At 39.0% G+C, this 20,006-nt stretch overlaps 1 long non-coding RNA gene across 1 annotated transcript; it reads right to left on the bottom strand.

Annotated features, from left to right (window-relative positions):
* Positions 1 to 9,895: 9,895 nt before the first annotated feature.
* Positions 9,896 to 19,755, bottom strand: LOC132654729 (uncharacterized). Its single transcript, XR_009592426.1, has 2 exons — positions 19,353 to 19,755; positions 9,896 to 14,862 (listed from the first exon to the last, which is right to left on the bottom strand). It is a non-coding gene; the product is annotated as an uncharacterized LOC132654729 (long non-coding RNA).
* Positions 19,756 to 20,006: the final 251 nt, after the last annotated feature.

Genomic DNA, 20,006 nt, shown 5'->3' with positions numbered 1-20,006 from the left:
TCGTCAGTCTTGGAATACTTCGGCAAGCACTCATTATGTGCTTGCTGTGTAGACAATTTTGTAAATATGCACGTTTGGCATGCTTGCTTCCAGCATACCTAAGTTACAAAATACATTGTACCAGCCTTGAATACTATATTATGGAATCTAGAAAAATGCAAGTCTGAACAAATGAAATTTGATTTGGACATTAGCAGAACACAATGGTAGATTATAGATAGTACCAAGAAGAAAAGAAAGGCATTTTATGTAGAGAGAAAAAATTAAAATCCAATACCAGTATTACTGACACATGCTTTAAAGAGACACGTTAGAAACCACATGGGAGGAGTGGTTGTGTGTTGAAGGGATACCAAATTGCTATATGTGGTAGCTTGTAACCTTAATCCCAGTACTTTGCAAGGTGGTGCATAAGAATTGAAATTCGATGATAGTCTGGTATTTATAGTGAATTTGGAGTGGGTGAATCTGATATCTACAGTGAAAATCCATCTTAAAAACACAAGACATAGAAAAGCATCTCTGTGGTTGAACATTTTCCTTTCACTCCAAGACTCAGGATTTAAAACTCATTGTCAAACAAAAAGTCCCAGACACATTATTATCCTGTTGTGACTATAAATATGTTTTCGTTTTAATCCTAGATGTGGGCTATGGTACTGTTTAGGATAGTCTACATCAGCAAACTATTTGCCTCATGCAGGCTCTGAGAGGAGCTCTTTGCCAACTGCAGACAGTTTAAATCTGAGGACTCTGGAGAGGGAATCAATGCCAGAGCCTAGAGAGTGTTGGCAAGCTCCTAGAAAAACAAGGCTGCTGCTCCTTCCCCCCTGTGGCTCCTTGTTGCTACTGATGCAGTGAGAAAAAAAGTTGGAGATCTTCTGAAACGAAGATTGGACTGGATCCAAGGAACCCGATGACCCTAACCAGCAGGAAACAGCTAAGAGAACTGCACCGCCCCTCTAACCATTTATATCTCCTACCTAATTGTGGTGTTGGGATTGGGGTAGAGTAGGGAGAAGGAGATATAAGAAATGTAAATAAAAGAGTTTTTTAAAAAGCACACCAACATTATCCTCGGAATAGACAGGTGACAGTGAATCTAGTATATGTCGCAGTTTTTATTTGCTATCCATGGAAAAAATATTGCTCTAGAGCAGTGGTTCTCAACCTTCCTACTGCCGTGACCCTTTAATACACGTTGTGGTGACCCTCAATCACAAATTACTTATTGTATTACTACTTCATAACTGTAATTTTGCTACTGTTAGGAATCAGAGTGTAAATATCTGAAATGCAGAATATCTGATATGAAACCTGTGTGGGCTCCTGCCCCACAGGATGAGAATCATTGTTTTAAAGAAATGCTGTACTCCATGTGAGGACGCACATTGTTAAACTATCTGTCACACAACCCATGATGTAGCGATTAGGGGACTGAGACTTGAGTGTTTCTTTTGCTCCTGTCTGTGATTCTACAAGAAGAGCTGCAGTATTCACTTTCTGGATATTTCTGAGTTTTCATTTCATTTCATTTCAATTTCTTGAATCCTCAAAATGATCCTGAAATGAGCAAAGGAACTTTGTCCCTATGGCTGAAAGGTATTTTTATGCTATTCATTAATATTCATTTGAGAGACATATCAGAGAGTCTTCTGAAACATAATTATTCTCCAAGGAGACTCAATTATATTTTTGAGAAATTTTAATGGATAAAGGTTACTTTCCATATCAAACACAGCAATCAGCAGCTGTTCAGATTTAAGGGTGAGACCTTTGCTTTACAAATACAAATGCCACTGTGTAAGGGACACTCAGTTATAAGCAGACAACTTGGCTTATCCCTTAGTAAGTGGAGGTTTGTGTGTTGTTTGTACACAAACTAGCAAGATGCTCCACCTTAGTATGTGCAGGGAAGGAAAGGCATCATGAGATGAGAGTTCCAGCTGGATTCTCTTTCATCCTGTCCTTGGTTTTCTTACCACTTCATTAAGCCACCATTTCCCATCTGTACATTGGAAAAATATGTCACAGCACAGTGGTGAATCTTTGAAGCCTATTGTGTGAAAATTCTCTGAGAACTATGCAGGACAATAAAACTGGGTTTTAATGTTATTTATATTATAACAGATTCATATGAACTGTACGCACATTAGCATTGAAGAAAACTATAGAAATTTAATGTCTTTAGCCTATGTTGGGTGGATAAATTACTGAAAGCTGAATATAAAAAAGAACTGAAGGATTGAAAACTGAATTAATGTTAACTTGCTTATAGAGGTTATTCAATGTAATTTTTAGAGGTTTGAGAAACAGGTATCAGTTATGGAATGAACTGTTTTCTGTTGGGGATTAATATCACCCAGATACATATATATATTTATGTTGTGTACACATTCTGTACTCTGCCAAGATGAAGTGCCAGATGAGCACCAATGTGAGTTGTCAGGGAGACACATGTAAAAATAAGCATCAGTTACAAAGGAGTTGGTTCCATTTATCATTGAGTTAAGAAAATAAATGATAAAAATCATATTCTATAGGATTCCCATTTCTTGGAAGTAGGAAAATGAATAACAAGAAAGACAATAAAAATATTACAATATTCAGGGGTGTCAATTACTGCTTGCACTGCTGTTGTGTGAGAGCATAAATGATGAATAGCAATCCTTGAGTAGCTCCAATTTCCTTCTCAAGAACCTGTGTCTCCGTCAGTTCATCCCTTACATGTGGTGTTGACTCATTATAAGCAACTACTAAAATTTTTAAATAAAACACCCAGTTTCCATCAGAAATAACTGTATATTAACCTCTTAAAACAGATGCTGAGACAACTTCCTTTTGACTCTAGGACATATCTAGTAGTATATATCTAGAAGTATATCTCAAACGCCAAAGACTATACACAACTCCAACAAGATCCGCTTCATCTAAAATTCTATGATTATCATCTAATTTATTAAGAACATTTTCACTGAATTAAATAAATACATTATTAAGAATGATTCCTCAACTAGAGCAAAATTGTTTATTAAATTTTGTGTCTATTTAAATGAAGGCAAATGTAGTGTTGGATTCCCCTTCTCAGCTCTTTTCTGGGTAATAAGTCTTTTGTCTATCATCTAAATGTACTTCAGTTCTTTCGTGGTTCTTTTGTGTAGTTTGGATGTCCTCATTATCATTGTTGCTTGCAGCACTGGCCTCACAGCAGTATGCTATCGGTTATGTTAGAGAGGCGAGACAGGCAGAGCTTCTCTTCTCTGTCTTGTCCTGGATTGTTCAGACTGCACCATGAAGTATATGTTCTACTTCGTAAATATTATTTTTTTCTCTCTCTAATAAATACATGCACTGTATGTATGTCTTTATACATGCATGTCTTTATTCACAGACTATAGAGAGATCTCTAAAGATTATTTTCCCCATGTTTGCATGTCAGAGGTTATCAAATTAATGATAGAGAATACTGTTCCAACTGCAGAACTATAAGAATCGAGATACCCTTGAGGGCTTTTCCCATCTCTTTCATCACGATCACAGAGTTGGAAGCAGAACCACACCTTTGCTGTTTATGAGAATTCTTATAGTTGAATACCACTGGTTGTATTATATTGTTATATTTGCATAATTTCAACTTATTGCTTTGACTTGCATGATTGATAATGCAGAGGTGATACCCTTAGGAAGAGTCATTTCTCACTTTTGTTTGGAGACAGGGTCTTACTATTTACTTTTAGGGCTGGTGAGATGGAACTTACTAGGTAGACTAGGCTTGTCTTGAATTCGGAATAAGCCTCCTGCCTCTGTGCCCCAAGTTCTTCTATTACAGACATATATCCCTGTGCCTGGCCCTTTATGATCTTTCAGAAGTAGAAAATGATTCTGCAGTCATACACTGGATAAAGGTTGAACCAAGTCCCTTATTTCTTGGACCCTTTGTTCTTCTATTTAACAAATATTATTCTGAAATCATAGCCTAGAATTCCTGTAGAAAGCATTGACTAAGAAAAAGGTAGGCATGAAACTCATTTTGGGAGTGATTCCATAGAACTGGAATGTGGGCAAGCATAGGCAGCGTCCAAGGGGGGATTTGTGAGTTGGGGATGCTATGGTTGTGATCCTATTAGAACCCTGTGATTTGTAAGGAGTTGGGGAGATGGTATCCCAGTATCAGTCTTATAAAAGGTGAAGCTGCAGCATATGTGTGCTCTCCTAGATATCTCCAGAATACCATTATTCCCAAAACACCAGGGAGGATCTTGAGAGTAACAAATAAAATACAGTCTTAAAACTGCAGTCTCAAGCTCCATCATTAGAAGCAGGAATGAGAATTCCTCAGCAGTTTACTGTACAGACCATACCCTACTTTAGTTTTATTTTTATTAATGTGAATGCTATTAGAATTAATTATTTTCTAGAATATATCTTCAATATATAATTCCATTCTTTTTACTTTCAAATGAGAAAACATATTCAGAAAGGTCAGTTGAATTTTAAAATCACACAGAAATTCAGAGGAAGCCTATTTTTATCCTAAAGGATTTCACGATCCTTTGTTTCAGCCCTGTCTGCCACAATCCACTGCCTTAAAAATATGCAAAAATCCATGTGAAATCAGATTCTATTTTAGTCACATAAGAATCTGAAATGCCAGAATCCTCATAGGTGAGATAGTCAGCTTCTATATAACATAGTGAAAAATGCTTGCAAGAAGTCTCATTACGGTAAAATCATTCTTCATTGGCATCTGGCAACTTACAGATCAACACAGGATTCTGATTTATGGCAGTTTCACGTAACTAATTTTAACTAATACAGTCAGAATGGAAGCAAAGCCTGTGTTTTCTGAGTCAAAGCATTTGCTTTTTTATTTTCTAGTTATAAGATACCCTAATTTAAAATCATGGCATGTATGGATAGGGAAGCCTCACTCAAGTAATATTCTGTAGATATTTTATCAAGGAGGTCCTTCTGACCTACGCTGGGCATGTACTATGAGAAGATTCCCACCTTTGCTCCTTCAAGCCAATGAATGTTGGGGTCACTTATTACTATATCATTATTTCACCTATCCATAATACATTTGGAAAGAAAAGAAAATCATTCCATACTTCTTAAATTTCCTATCACTTTCATTGGTTGCTGATATAATTTATATAGTTTTATGTGATAATTGATAAATATTGGCAAAACTGGCTAGCAACTGACTCAGACATTAGCAAGGACTTTCCTGCCTGTTGTATTTTGTATGTCTGTACATTACACATAGACTTTCAACCTCAGAGAATCCAATTAACTACGTAGTACCTACAATCTAAAATTCATCTTTATGCTTATTCATCGACCATAATTTCCACAAACATTTTCTAAATCTGTGGTCAACTATAGTATGGGCGAAAAGTGGGAATGTTCTTGAAATACTTGAAATTAAGAAGTATTGGCTCAAACACTTATTAATTACCTTATGAAGAGTCTTCTATGTTTCTAAAACTTCCCTTTCTTACCTCTTTTTTTTTTATTTTATTAGAGGTCAACACTACTGAAGTCTGATTGCTTGTTCATGAATGTGGTTGTATGCACCCATCATCTCATCACTGGCAGGCAGAAACAGGAAAATCCCTATGTTCTACCAAATCAGGGAGTTACAGTTCAGTGAGAGAGCTTATCTTAAAAACTGAGAGGAGGCTTATACAAGAAAATATCTGAAATGGACCTCTGGCTTCCACACATCCATGCATGAGTATTCAGAGCTGTATACGCATGCATATACTACACCTATACATGAAACATTAAATAAAAATAAGTCAGACTAAATATGTTCTTTGAAATAAGACCAAAGAAATGGGTCTGAATTGACACTTGGTTAGGAACGTTAAAAAGAAGTGAAAAGTCTACCACAAAATTGAAAGCACTTTCGTACATTGAGTAAGCACAAAGGTGAAGCATAATTGGTAAACCAAAGCTGAGACAGAAGTTAATACATCACGGCCAACATCAAAGCATGTTGTAATTCTACATTCCTCAGCTGTTTTTTGTTTTTTTGTTTTTTTGTTTTTTTTTTTTTCAGCGTTTAAAAGAAAAGCAAAGGAGACTTGCTGTTCCATGGTGGGTTGGTACAATTTGAGTCTTCTCCTTTTCCAAGGAGAGGGGAAAACGAGGGAGGGGGGCATGAAGGTGGGACTAGGAGGAGCAAGGGAGGGGCCTCGGATCAGGTTGCAAAGGGATTAAATAAATAAATGAGGAAAAGAGTAGAAAACCCATTCAGTGTTACTGAAGACATAGGGAAGGAAGGGGATATCAAAAGACAATACAGGTTCGCCGTTTTTATTTCTGAAAACATTATCTTTCCCTGTCAGCTCCACCACAACAGAAATCATGTTTGTTCTGTTTTTTATGACAGGTTGCACACCCGGAGTGGGACCTGCCACAAGCAGGCACCCAATAAAAGAATAAATGGATCTGTGTTTTATTATTAGAAGTCCTAGATAAGTGTTAACTATTACAAGAAAGGGATGTTAAAAGAAAAATCAGTTCAAGGTCTATGGGCTACATTGGTCTTTATGTCTAGGTATGTTTAATGCTATTGCAATCAGTTATACTAAGTATGGTTAGCAACTGAGATAAAGTATGCAGAAGTGGGCTAGTGTAGAACAATTTTATTCATGTGAGCAATGGCACTTGTAGATTTAGAAAATGTTAATTACTCATAAAGTTATTGCAATAAAAACAGCTGTAGTAGAATGAGTAGGTTGCCATTTTACTAGACATTTTAAATGATCTTTTGTTAATAATCCCATGTCCCATTAAATTTCATCGTATAGGTTATCTGAGAAAATAACTACAGAAGTGATAGATAGAAACTGCATTTGAATTTGATTTTTTTAGAACAATCATTGTTTAAATGTTAACTATAATCCATAGCACTGACAGTTTTATGTGTGCACATCACAGTCTTTCTTCCCTTATCCACTTTGAACAACTTCCTGAGGCTTAAAAGACACATAAATAATTATGTTTTCTGAATTAAAAATCTAGGTAAAAATAACTTTTGCATGGGACTGGCAATATAGCTAAGTGGTAGAACACTTGCCTTGCATGTGCAAAAAGTCCTAGGTTTTAATCATATCAGCGAATAAATTTTTAAAAAAATCCTGTATAAAAAGCAGTTCATAACCCTTTAAATGTATTAGCTTGTAGGAGTCACATACTGAAGACTGTATTCTTGGAACTCGTCTTCACTTGATACTCTCAGGATAACCAACACAGAAGCTGTAACTTGGTTCTGAAAGCAGAGTGAGAATCAAGACACACCAAGGATATCAAGGAATGAAAGACGCTTCTGACCTCACAAAAGAGGATCCCATATAACTTTTATAAGAGAACGTCTCTCTGAATGAGGACTGAGCCTCTTTCCTAGGGTCCTCCTTGCTCTTTAGGATTATAGATTTTAGTATGTTTAACCTATATTATATGGCTAATATCTACTTATATGTGAGTACATACCATACATGTCTTTCTGCTTCTGGGTTACCTCACTCAGGATGATCTTTTCTAGTTCCATTTATTTGTCTGCAATTTTCATGATTTCCTTGTTTTCAATTGCTGAGTAGTATTCCATTGTATAAATGTACTACAATTTCTGCATCCATTGTTCAGTTGAGGGACATCTAGGTTGTTTCCAGATTCTGGCTATTATGAATAAAGCTGCTATGAACATAGTTGAGCAAATGTCCTTGGTGTATGGTGTGCTCAGGATGTCCTGCTGAGACTGATGAATCACCCAAGGACCATGCATGGAAAGGACATAGACCCCCTGCTCAGATGTAACAAATAGTCTCCATGTGGGTTCCCTAGTAAGGAGAGCAGAGGCTGTCTCTGATATAGACTCAGTGGTTCTTTGATCACCGGAGAGGTGGCCTAACTAGGCCACAGAGAAAGAGGCTCCAGACAGTCCTGATGAGAGTTGGTAGGCTAGGGTCAGATAGTAGGGGATAAGGGCCTCCCCTATAAGTGAACTAGGGGAGGGACATAGAGAGGAGGAAGAGGGAGGGACAGAGGGTAGTGCCAGGAGGAGATTGAAGGAGTGGGCTACAGCTGAGATACAAAGTGAATAAATGGTAATAAATAATAATAATAAAGAAAAAAGAGAAAACGCCTCTCTCCACCTTATGCTTTTATGACAGCATAAACCCCTGACCTTTAGCTAGTCTCTGGGAATTTCACATTATCAGTTTTCACACTATCACCATCCAGAGCTTCAGGAAGCAAGCACTGGAGTTGAATTTAAATGAATTCCCCTGTCTTTCTAAATATATTGTGAACCAGAACACTGAAAGTTGTAAGGAACAATTTACTAAAATAAGTTTCATTTTTAACATGTCTCTGATTTTAAAATGTAACGTCATTAGCAGGAAGAAAATATTTTATTCAAGATGTTCAGCCAATTCTAAAATGTATACCTTTTAAATTCATAGAATATGCATTGAATAATAAATAAATGATTTGCTAACTCAATTCCCAATTATATTCTCTAACTTCCTTTAAAGCAGATCAAAATTACTGCATGGCAAATAAATATATAAATTCCCTTTGTGGGCAATCTAGTTATTCTGAAGTTTTCATGCACCCATATAGTGTCTTCTCCTAGTGGCTTATCAAAGTAAAATTGAAATCAGGTGTCAGTTCTTCCCTCATGAATTACAGTCTTACTGATTCTCATTGTACTTTGTTTTACCTTTTTTTTTTATATCTTCTAAATGCAATGTGTAGGCCTTTAGCTTCTAACATTAATCTTAAATATGAATGGACCTACTATTTTACATTAATAATTTCATCTCTATGTCCTATTTTATTCCTTCTTAAAGCATTGTATTTTTAATTACTATCCTGCCATATTGCTGCATTAGAGTTGTTACTTCACAGTAACTGATAGCAATTGTAGCAAAGTAAGAGTTTGGATCTGGACAAAAGACACAGAGGGTACTAAGTAAATTTTCTTTCTTCTCTGAATCTGATGAGTAGGGACCTGTGTGTTTCACAAGATTATATTCTGTTACTTTCAAGTATGAAATTGGAAAAACTGTTAAACACTTTAGTGGTTTGTTTTTGTTATATTTGTGCTTTCTATAGCCATGCTATTTGAATGAACATTATTTCTGTGGAAGTGTATGCTTCCATGGGTTCTAAATCTCTAAAGGAAAGTAAATGCATTTCAGATACAATTCTAATGAAACACAAATGTAAAAGACAAGTTAAAAACCCCATCCATACATGTTTGAACAATGAATGCTGGTATTTGCTTTAGATTTGAGAAAAATTGATCACACATCTGAGAAGCATTTTCAATTCTTTCTATTTTTCTTTCCTTTTCTTTTTACCTTCCTTCTTTTCTAGTAGACTGAATAGTTTTTAAGAGAAAATTGTTTTTATTTCACATTTTATTTTATTAGAAGTTGTTTTCAAATATCTAATAACTATTTAAAATATAGAAAACCTATGCTACTGAGTTTTTTAAAGCTCAGTAAAATACAAATTTATTTAGGAAAAAATTAAATTATGTAAAATAAAAAAAATTCACATTTCCAAAGGAATGCTTTCAACAAAATTATAAGAATTGTAACAGATTTTTTCTTTATTTACTCTCCTATGAACTGTTAATGCTTATTCTAAACAACCAGCTTTTATAAGACAGATGTACTTATGTCATAAAGATTTGACATAGTTGGGTAAATATTTAAGTTGTTTTAATATTCAATTAAGAGTTGAGAACCCACACACAAAACAAATTGAAAAACCAAATATGTTTTTAAAGTTTAGCTTAATATTCTTATGAACTTTAATTTAAAATCCAGTATTAAAATAAGTTATATTAAATAGCTACTTCACTCTGACTTCATAAAATAAAGTGAACTTTATTTTAAAAGATTTATTTAACAACCACATGGTTAGATGCATTTTATTATGCCAGCGGTGATGTAGTAACAGCTTTCACAGCAAAGATACGTCTATTTCAAAGTAAGCTTGAACTTCTAAACTCACTGTGTTGAAGTAATAGAGTTCTACATTATTTTACTCAATGTAAGCTTAATGAGACATAAAATAAAAACTTGATTTTAACTTTTCAAGACTTCTCCATTTCATTTTATAATAGATCTCTACATACAGAAAAATACAAATAACACGTGAAGTCTGCACATGTGCTTCCGTTTCTGCATCCCTGATGGTCTTACTCACAGTGGTCCTACTTCCTGGCATCTTTGCTATCTGAGTACTCACTAGGAAGATTTCGGGGTGAAATTTTGGATAAATTAATAAGACACAAAATTGTTTACCTTCTTCCTGAAATATAACTCACTTGCTTATGAAAGACTGTATCTTTGAAAATTGGAGTCAATATTAATACAAATCAATTGTTCTTTATGTAAGACATTATTTTGTTTTAACGTCCTTTAAAAATAAGCAAACACCTTTAGCCTCCTATTTTTATTCCAATTAAAATATTTCCTTTTATAAAATTTCAGTTATGGCCAAAAATGTTGAAAGTATTTGCCATTCAGCTACTTACTGTAGAGGTTTTGCCCTGAGATATACGGTTTAATCTTTTTTTACAAACCCGAAGAAAGAAAGGACACAGAAATACAACCAACAGAATCGACAGTTAGCTTCAAACAATGACTTCTCACTACCCGTGGAATGGAAGGTAACCATCCCAGAAGCGCTCGAAATAAAAATCGGATAGCCTTGTCAAAAATACGGAGAATATGATGGAAGCTTTTAAATTCTACAGATTAAATGATCCTAAGAGCTTAATGTTTCCAGGGCTTATTGAAACTCTTAACCATCTGGCTTCTGTAACCAGTGTGCTATTTCTTTGGGATCAGCAGAGGGCGCCCTGCCATTGTTGATACAAGATACCTCTAGATTCCCTATGCTAGCATCTTATTCCAAGGAAAGAAATATGCTGTTTCCCAGGAGGGCTGTCTCTGAGTGTCTCAAGGGGTCAAGCCGGTCCTAAATTATTCCGAGAAGCTCTAATTTCAGGCCGCTAGATGAAAGTTGTGATTGCCGAAGGATTCCCGTGGTCCTCTGCACCAAAGCTCTCTAATTGTTCGCCTAAGTTTTTTTGCTGGGAAACACTGAGCACGGAATTTCATAGCAGAAACATTTAGTAATGGACATTAACTTGGATGATTATTTAAAAAAATTAAAAACAAATAGTGTTAAAAGTATAGAAACACTATGATTCAAAAACCGTACTCCACTTTATCTTGATAAACAGATGACTAAATCCTGTATTTGTGCCCTTATTGTTTAGTTTTTTTTTTCATATCATATTACACATTTCATTTCTGTTTAGACAATATATTTTTAACTGATTAAGCTTTCTAAAGCCAGAGTTTAGGACTTTGGTAAACAAATAGGATTCGGCTGGGGAGTATTAGTGTGTTCTTATTACGTAACCTGAGCTACAACAATGCAAAGAGGACTGTTTTTGAAGCCTTTACCATTTGCTTTGTGATGTGCTCAGGGGACTCAATACAACTAGATGGATACAAGAAGAAAGAACCCCTGTGACAACCTGCAGTACCTCAAACCCATTTCCATTTCTGGTGATTGTCTTTTAACTGACACAAGGGAAACATAAGGTTGCTCCTTTCCCAACACAGTTTGCTAACTCCTTCCCACTGTATTGTGTAAAGTCAAATACAAACCTAATATTTGTGGATAAAAAAAGTCCTAATTTACAGAATTTTAAAATCAGAAGTCAAAGAAAGTCCACCCTTTAGGATGGAGTGAGAAGGAGCTAGATTGCCAAGGATATTGTTTCTGGTCTGGATTATTTTCTGAATCAGTGGCTACTTTTCCGTCATTCAGGTGTAAGAGAATAAATGTTATAAAAGAATATCTTTTAGAACACTTTCATCTATGGCTCATTTCTAGGCCTAGATGAAAATCACTGCCACTGTGTGTCTTGTAAAACCTGATTTAGTTAATCTATGGTTGATGTTTGACATCATTTGAGATGTGAATCTATAAACAAATTCAAACACTGAACATTTTTCTTTCCTGGGCCTAGGCTGGATAAAAATCAATTTATTGCCAATTTCTTTCCATTGCAAACATTACTAACTATAAAATTAATATTCTATTGTTATGTTACAACATTTCCAATATTTAAGTGAGAATGCTGAGAATTTTAAATATATGTTGAATACATTGATTCAGACACATTTGACCAAAAAGTCCTAAGGCATATCTTAACTACATGGGATATGGTAGAGTGCCCTGCCTCTGCAGGTCTCGTCCGAGAAAGCTGAGAGGAGAAGGCCTCTGCAGTCTGATTTTCTCCGCAGTGTTGGATGCAGGCCTCCTGGGCCTGCAGTGCCTCCCGTGAACGTAGATACGCAGTGCTAGCTCTTGGGCACCAGCCCCCCATCATTTTGCTGCTCTTGGCCTCAGAAGTCTCTTAGGAAGGCAGCTCTGCAGGTCTCGCTGCTGAGAGACTGTACAGAGGTTGTAGGCTGCTTTACTCCTGTCTGTCCTGGTAACTAAATCAGTCCCAGTCTTATCCTTTTCCATATGTCTTGAGGCACACTCTGGGATCCTTTGAGATGTGTATTAGGTGACCACATCTGAATTAATATCCTTAACTGAAAAGCTTATGTTTCTGTTTTCAAGGTGGTGATTTAAGATAAAACAAAATTTCATTCTATTTAATTTCCTTCTAGCAGATTTTGTCAACTACTGGCATTCAGGTTTCAGGCCACATCAACTGAATATCATAACAGAGTAGATAGGTTCAGCAAAATACTGTTTAAATGTTAACATTCTGTCCATATTTTAGTTTTTTTATTTGTAAATTACCTAGTTCTGGCTTGGAGGGGGGTAAGGAAGAAGGAATTCTATTGCCTTGCTTACAGAATTACAGAAGGAGGAGGGGGAAAAGGGAGACAGTCCGGTCAGCACCACGGACAGCGCAAGGCGTGGAGGGCGCGGCCACTTTTGGACATCCTTCTTCAGCACCTCCTTTGTTCTCAGGCCAGGCAGGCCACCACAGAACAAAGACTTCCCTCAGAGCTCTTTTTCAGCCATGTTTTTTTTTTTTTTTTTTTTTTTTGCCTCCAAGGTTGCGGAGTGGACCTATCTTAACTAAATTTACCTTATAGTCTTCCTAATAAATTAGTTTACCAAGTCTTATAGTTTCTGGCTTGGCTTTGGGTACTGAGATGTTGCCTTGAACATTTAAGGCCAGCAAGGCCACCATGAGACTGGGTAGAGAATGAGGGAAAGTGGAGAGCTATGGGAAGGGGGTGCTATTTTCACAGATAGTTGAATCATTTGAGGTTTTTTGATCAGTGTGGTCTGGGGGTTATTTAATACCCCTCTCATACACTTTGTTTTCCCGATTCGGCCCAGGATTGAGGAAAATCTCATCCTGTTTCAAAAAGACCACTGTGTTCTGAATGCTGACTTTCTAGACCATTTGCATCAATGGAGCTACTGCTCTCTTGACAGCTGTCATTGAAACCTGATATTGCCCTTGGAGATATACATGCGGATTTCCCGGATCCTCCCTGAAAAACATATGACTCGAATTCTAAAGATTCTGAGTCAATGCATGGGTCCTAATGCTGCTCAGGATGGGTGATGAATTCATTCTAGAAGCCAGCAGCAATTGTTTCTCCCCAGCCTTTTTTGACCGCGAGTCTCTGGTGTCCTTCAAGTGCAGCCGTAGGCTCCGCTCTTGGCATTCACCGCGTGCCTTAATTGTATGACATTAAATCAAGGTCCGCTGTGAACACGGAGGGCAGAGTCTCTGATCTTGATCCCGAAGCAACTGACTCACTGCAACTACTACTTTCCTTCACTCTCCCTTCGAGTTCTAGGCTTGGAGTCCCTACCTCCGCAGTCAGAGGCAGTACTTCGGTCTCAGCTCTTCTCCTGCCAGAGCTGTCATTCATTAGTCTGCGTGGTGGAAGGGGAGTGGGCATATGAATCTGCGTACACTTATGCATATATCTGCATGCCATTTACAGCACACCTAAAACCCATACATATGTCTATAAATCTAGTTCTCAAGTGATGACACGGATCAAAGTTAATTATCCCTCTGGTACAGATCTAATTTTGTAATCGTGTTATTTTACTGAAGGCAATTAACTGGGTTGGCTTGCCCTGAGCTCCTTTCTAAGATCTTTGTAAGGAAAGGCAAGTCTTTAAGGACCTTGCCTTCCGCGTTCTGCTGTAGAAACCTTTGTCAGTCATCTCCTGCTGTCAGCGAAGAAATCTAGCAGATTAAAGCGAATATAAACATGCACGTTTGTCTGACAAACACACGGATATGCTTTTGATACCGCGATTTTGGTTGGGAAATTTTGGGAAAAGATCAGAATCCAAGGGCAGGCTGGGTCATCCTTCTTTGTATTGCAGAAAAAATAACTCAACAGCACCTGCCGAGTCCCGGGAGACCTGGGGTCCATCTGGTCTGGCTATGATTTTACTGCAGAGAAAAAAGTCTGCTTGCTAGGGCTTCCTCTGACCCTAGAGAGCAGAGACAGGGTCTGAGCCCGCTTCTGGCGTAGATTAAGGGCAGCGCAGCAGATGCGCACTCTCTGACTGTAGCGGGAGTCGAGAGAAGACCCGAGTCTGGGCTTGGAGGGGGAGGGAGAGCTGGAAAGAATCAAGGGAGTTGACCTCTACGGGCGGAGCCCTCTGGACAGCAGCCGGAGGCGGTGGGCAGCAGCTCTTTTCACAGCATCCCTTTCGGCTGAGTGGGCCAGGGGGAAGGATGGGCTCCCGCTCTCTCGGAGGAAGCCAAAGAGCTCAAGAGTAGGTTTTGTGCAGAGACCCCAGAGCGCTCCCCTGAAAAACAGAAGCAAAGCGCAGAATTAGAGCATGAGGAGGGGGGAGGAGGGGAAAGCTGAAGAGGAGGAAAAGGAGGCGGGGGCGGGGGAGGGAGCACTCAAGGGAGCTGAGATGATCGGCTGACCGGACCTGGGGAATTGAGCCGGGGTGGGATGGGGGATGGGGGGCTGCAATGTTCCGGGCGACAAGGGAGCTCCGGACTCAGTTCCAACTTCGGAAGCTGCGAGGGTGCAGTTAGGACCAGAAAAGTGGTTTCTGGAGATGGAGTCTTGAAAACGAGTCTTCAGATTGTCCTCTGTGCAGCCTCAGCAATTCGCGCAGCTAGCGCGCCCTTACCCGTCTAACCCCTCCCTCAGACCACACGCCAGAACCGCATTCTCCAATCCCCACCCCTTCTTGGTTTAGCCTCCTGCAAACTGCAGGATTGGAGAGTACCCTCAAGAAAATCGAAACGATCGATGAAATAAAGAATTACATATAGACATGGTCCTAGAAATCAGAAGGAGAAAGAGCTTCTAGCTCTGCTCAAACCTGCAGAGGACCAAAGTGTTTTCAAGCGCTGCTCCGTGTGTTCTCAGAGGAAAGAGGAGGCTGAGCGGCTTCCGAGGTATAAGGTGCTTTAGGGTGGGCGGTGGGGCCAGGGAGGGGGTGGATCATAGTGGTCCAGTCTTTCCCCCTCGCTTGCTGATCCAGAATTAGGGATTAATGGCTCACTCCAGCCAAACAAATAAGGCATCTGCCTTCAGCACAAGAGGATTACACGGGCTGCTGACGTCACCAGTCAGACAGATGTTGGCTCCCAAAGTCCTGAACAGCTAGCTGTGTCCTTGAAACCTAAGAGCCGCAGAGGCGAGCAGCCCCCAGGAACCGAGCCTGGGCAAAGCAAAGGGCAACCGTCCTGCCCTTGCTCACACTCCCCTGGGCGCCAACACACTGGCCCCAAGACAACTCCCTACGACAGAGCTCCTCAGTCTCTCTAGCCTTTCCATGGCATTCTCCCACCCCGCCTCCGGCGCACTGTCAACCAAGGACCAGGGTGGTTCAAAGAAAGTCAAAGTCACCACACTTGTTCCCTATCCCTGAAATGGAGAGAGTGAAGTACTCTCTCATTCCTCACCTAGGATCTGGTGTTTAATTGTTTGAGCATGCCCAGTAAGCAGCCCGTGCTGGACAGAGCCATGCTCCAGATGAGGAGCTACCTCTTAATTCAGTGGTCAAGGTTTATCTGCATTTTCTGAACCCACCACTGTCCTTTCTCCAGGCCAAAGTCTAAATTTATGCTTAATCGTATGAATGCAGCCCAGCTGGAATGCCTTCCTAAACAATGACTCCCTTCCAACCTGTCTCTGCTTTTCATCCAGCCCTGAGCCACTATTACAAGAACCACAAGATCCCATCAAGAAAACGATCAGACTACCACCAAATGCCACTTAATATTCTCTTCAAATGCTTTGAAGATGTTGCGCTTTTTTTTTTCAATGCGGTGTCTAAAACATAACCATCATCTACACTAGGAAACAAGGACATTCAAATAATTGCGGTTTCATTCTATGATCAAGTATAATGGCTAAAGATTAAGAATTCATTTCCTTATAAATATCAACATTACTTTAACTTGATTTTAAATTTAAATGTAACTTGTTCTTATTGTTGTAAATTTTATATTATTTATGATTCATATGATCTTCCTGGCCTTTATGGGTCACAAAGAAGACTCATTACAAAATAAGTCAGCAGTCACAGGGATGAAAGTGAAAATTTAAGTGAGCAGTTTTCAATGCATTACATAATCCAGAAACAAAACAATTCATATATATTTCACTTTTGAAAAGGTTAAGGTAATGAAACCCATGCACAAAACAACATAGTTATTTGACACAGAGCCACAGTGTGCTCTAAATCCTGTGTCCTAAACAAAATCAATATCTATGCAAAAAAAAATATCTTTCTTGAGAAAAAATAAATAAATGTTTGCCTAACCATTGCACAGTTACAGGTTACATTGCCTAAATAAATGGGATATATGCATCATATCTCAATTCATATTATCCTTGTCTATCAAAGTGGCATTTAATTTTTCCAAGTCTATGCATTTAGAAACCCAGTCACTGATAAAAATCTATTTAATGTGCTCTAGTGTCATCCAGGTAATCTCAGGCAGAATATAAATTTTCTCTTTTCCTACCTGGCTTAAAAGGAGCGGCCCATAAAAAATGCATGCCTCTAGCATTGTTATGTATGAATATCATAAGACAGAAATGACCTCTAGTTGTATAAAGAAGTATACCTGTGAAAAAGGGCAAATTTTGAACATACAAATTATAATTTCTTTAAAACTTGGTAGAATGTGCATACATATGTTTTAAATTGAAATCTTATTTTAGTTTAAATTCAAGATTTAATCCAAATTGTTATAAAGTACAATAAGAATAGTTTTGACTCCAACAAATACTATGAAGGTAAACTTCTCTTCCACACTAACTGGATTTTGCTAGAGTTGGTTTGCTTAATTATTCGTTCGCTGTCCATGGTTTTGATCCATTGAAGGATCAAGCTTCAGTGCTTTGGAAAATTTTAAGTCAAGGTGTTTCTATACTATTTTGGCTTCCTAAGAGTTTAAGTTCATATAAAAGGAGGAGTCCCGTATATAGACCTTACATTTTCTTTTTCATTCCAATTGTTTTCTTTTTTCCCCTCTGTATTTGTCACCAAATGGAGTACAGAAACTAAAAGGGGGATTACTTTTATTATTATTATTATTATTATTTTTGAATGGACAAATGATAGTTCTATGTATGGGTCCAAAGATCTGTAATAAATAGTTTATAAAAATTTCAATTTGTTTCCTTTCTCTTTCTCCTTCTTTGGCTAATAAAAGTAAGGCAGATATTCTGCAGTCTTGTAGAATCATCTTTATCTACTTTTGAATGTGGTTTAACTAGAGAAAGAAAATTTATAAAAATGAAACACAAAGGAAAGTGAGAGGAGACAGAGAGAGGGGGAGAGAGAGAGAGAGAGAAAGAGAGAGAGAGAGAGATCTGAGCAATACTCATCTAGATGTCTCCCTGTCTCTATTATATGTTCATTCTGCTGTGGGCTTTGTAGAAGCTACCTTACATCTACAATAAGCCAGTTATAAAGAATCCCTACTGTAAGGCCTGCACTTTCTAAGATAGTAAGGAAGGCTAAGGCTCCTCACTCAGTAGTTTTCTATCCCAATAGAAATAGCATTTACTCTTAGATTTATAAAAATCTAAAGTCCGACACAGTAAAGTAACAGTAACCTTGCCCTGGGGCTCTTCCAGGGGGCGAATGGAAAAAGCAAAAATAAAACCTCACCCATTCCCTCTCCAAAGAGTAGGGGAATTTTTTTCTTTCATTTTCTCCAGATTATCAGGACAGAGGTATTGTTTTCATACATGTGTATAACCAGACACTTATGATCCAAAGCTCCCAAGAACTCCTAGGAATCTTTAGAGGGCACCAACCAGCACAGATTGTTCCTGTACACCTATCTGAAATGCAGGGATACAGACCCTTGGTCTTAAAGCAAGGTCCATACCTACCAGGCCCAGGGGCCCAGCCATAGCCATTCGCGCTTTTCTGGGTGTAAGAGGGCTGCTTCTTGCCCCCACCCCTCAAAGTATTGAAAACTTGTGAAATTCTTGTACGGGAAGAAAATGGCCTAAACACAATAGGACTCGCCATTTTCTACTTGGGAAGCACAAAGCGCTTGGCGCTGCCCGCCACACAAAGAAAGCGTGGGCCGCAGAATTCTTGCACATTTTCAAGAGGTTAGAAAATATCTTCCCCGAATGGCAATTTATATTGCTGGGGCTCCGACACACACACACACACACACACACACACACACACACACACACACACACACACACTGGCATTAGCACTTAGCACTGGTTCTAGAAGATGCCAGCTTTGAGGGTTAGATAAAAGATGCACAAAAGGCTCAGAGCTGGTGGTGAGCTGGCCACAAACATTCTAAGTCTCTCCAGGCAAGTGGTCCTAGCCATGGGCTGTGGAGGACTGCCTGCTAGGTGTGTTGCAGGGATGAAGGCGCCTTCTCTCCCAGTCTAAGATTCCTCCTTCAGAATCCATCCTGTCCCCTGAGCGCGTCCGGTATCGAGGACTCACAGATCTCCGTGACCCATTTCCGTAGAGATCCAGAAACCATCCTTGCACCCAGGATGCCGAGAGCAGCAGCTCTCTTGGATGTTCAGTGCGCGGGAAACTCTGGTCTGCGGACCTCCTCTGGCCCCAGCCCGCGGCTCCAAGCCGCCGCTGTATATTAGAATACTAGCCAGACCCTATCACCAGTTTAGGCGAAAGTGCTCCAATGCGGAAAAACAATCCAGGGAGTCCCTTTTAATAAAAACATCAAGACACAGGCAGCAACTCTGTTCACAAAGGGAGCACTCAGTTCACCGCGTTACGAAGAGCTCAAAAACCCAGGAAAACACAGTACTTACAGCAGGTGCGCTTTAGGATAATCCGCAGTCAGCTCCATTTGGTTTGTTAGTCTGTGATTTAAAAAAAAAGAAAAAGAAAAAAAAAAGTATGTGCGTCTCTATATTTGCTTTTACATAGCTTCCATCTCTGAGGAGGAAAGAAACAAAAATCTTGTAGACTATAAAGCATGGGGGAGGGGGTGGAGATTTTCATTGTCTATGCTCTGCACATGCAGCCCAAGGAAAGATGCATATTGCTGTGTGGGGCTCCTTCTACTTTCTGCTTGAAATTCAGAAGCTTTCAATGCAGCAAAGAAGGAGTTTGATCTCCCCCCTCCTCCTGCGTGTTCCTGTCCTCTCCCCTCCCCTCTTCTCCCCTCCCCTCCCCTCCGCTCTCCTCTCCTCTCCTCTTCCCCTCTGCTCTCCTCTCTTCTCCTTCCTTCCTCTGTCACTCACTCTCTATAGCTAGGCTCTCTCTCTCTCTCTCTCTCTCTCTCTCTCTCTCTCTCTCTCAAAAGAGGGCAGGTCGCTTCCTGCATCCCAATGAGTTAAATCAGTCACTTCTTCTCATGCATCAGCAGCCTCTTTTACAATCCAAGGGCTGCAGGCACAAAAGAGCATTTAGCTGTCTCCAATTTGTGTAGAAGGCCTGCCCTGTGTTTTAGGACTATAATT

The sequence above is a fragment of the Meriones unguiculatus genome, chromosome 6 (assembly GCF_030254825.1).
Source record: "Meriones unguiculatus strain TT.TT164.6M chromosome 6, Bangor_MerUng_6.1, whole genome shotgun sequence".
Lineage (NCBI taxonomy): Eukaryota > Metazoa > Chordata > Mammalia > Rodentia > Muridae > Meriones > Meriones unguiculatus.
This window is presented reverse-complemented; position numbering and strand designations above follow the sequence as displayed.